Source organism: Trachymyrmex cornetzi, unplaced genomic scaffold (genome assembly GCF_001594075.2).
Source record: "Trachymyrmex cornetzi isolate Tcor2-1 unplaced genomic scaffold, Tcor1.1 scaffold2, whole genome shotgun sequence".
Lineage (NCBI taxonomy): Eukaryota > Metazoa > Arthropoda > Insecta > Hymenoptera > Formicidae > Trachymyrmex > Trachymyrmex cornetzi.
The window spans coordinates 8563-10199 of NW_017296635.1; the positions used below are offsets into that span (position 1 = coordinate 8563).

The following is a 1637-nucleotide window of genomic DNA, read 5'->3' on the forward strand; positions in this document are numbered from 1 at the left end:
GGTTGTGGGGGTAAAATTTACCACTATCACCCGTTTTTCACCAATGTTCGGTGTCAAAGCGCTGTTGCCCGTGTGAGGATCCGGGCTTAAGGTGTGAAATTCTCTCTCCACGGTGCGAAAAAGAACTACGGAATAGAAAATGCGTCATTGGACAGTATTCATAGTCCGTTCTTATTTCAAGACTGTCTTAGGCGTCGTCTACAATACATGGAGTAAGAAGTAAGAGTAAGAAATTGACCAATCACAGTCGATTATTCTTCTCACATTCGACTGTGATTGGTCAATTTCTTACTCTTACTTCTTACTCCGTGTATTGTAGACGACGCCTTAAGTAACGTCGTAAGACGCTAATACAGCCCTATGATTGAATCGATTCTTAAGACTGTACTTAAAACGGTCTTGAATATAAAGGTGCCTTTATATGGCAGCTTCAATAGTCGAGCGTCAGAACATGCACAATAATATGTTTAATTAATAATTTTACTAAAATTGAATTTAATGTACGGGATGCACTAATAGTGGCATCTTGTAGTTTACACTATATAATGTAAATAAATAGGAGCTCAAATTGGACAAGTCTGATTTAGATGAATAAAGAGATGAATGAAAATATATACAAATAATGAGACAGAAATAAAAATAAACTAATTAAAAATAATTTTAATATTGTCATGACGAAAAATACAAGTTATTACTATATTATTTAGTTCAATTCAAAAATATGAATTGAAAAATGAATTATGTTACGTATTTCTCAGTATTCGATTTCCTCGTATTTAACCTAAATACACACAGAATGTGCATAAGATAATCCAGATAATTTTGAAAATTATAATATCTAATGAATTTGTTCACTTTTGTAATTTTCACCTCATATCAAAATACACAATCGACTCCCAAGGTATCTATAATGAAACTTTGTCTCTAGGATGGTGAAAAGTGAAAAATGAAAATTTTAACCATTGAAATTGATGGAAAAATTTTTCTCTTTTCACTTTTCATCTTAGGAAAAAAGTTTCATGATTGATATTCTGGGAGTTGATTATGTATCTTGAAATGTGGCGAAAATTAAAAAAGTGAGCAAATTCTTTAGAATATTCGTCTTTAATTAGTCAATACCTAGTGACGTTTGATCACTTTTGGTACAATTTTCACCTCATTTCAAGATGCACGATTCGACCGCATGATCGATCATTCTTGAAAGCCTATAATCAGAGAGTCGCCAAATCATATCATTACATGTATACGATGATAAATCTCAATCAAGATTGCATATTAAAAACAAAGAACGCAGAAAAACAATATGGCGGAGAATAAGAAAAACACAGAAAATACGGACGTAAAAATGGATGTAAGTATTCACCGATTACAGGGTCATCGAAAAGTATCGGACCCCTCTAATATCTTCAGTTAGAATGCATTTTAGAGAAAATGTCCAATAGCAAAGTTGTATGGTTTCAAGCGAGGAGTAAGATGATGACCTTGACTTTGATCTTGACCATGTCCTTTAAGGTCATTTCAAGGTCAACCTTATTTTTTTTAATGGAACTCCCTACATTTTATTGCACATTTTTATAGCTTATCTCGACAGCTTTCCAAAACACTATAATAAAACATTTTTTCATTAAGTATAACCG

General features: G+C 32.6%; 1 long non-coding RNA gene across 2 annotated transcripts in view; it reads left to right on the forward strand.

Moving 5' to 3' along the window:
- Positions 1–1221: 1221 nt before the first annotated feature.
- Positions 1222–1637, forward strand: part of LOC108759632 (uncharacterized) — a 2595-nt gene continuing 2179 nt past the window's right edge. For both annotated transcript variants that reach the window (XR_001940033.1, XR_001940034.1), the window contains exon 1: positions 1222–1351. This is a non-coding gene — a long non-coding RNA (uncharacterized LOC108759632). The remainder of the gene's footprint in view (positions 1352–1637) is intronic.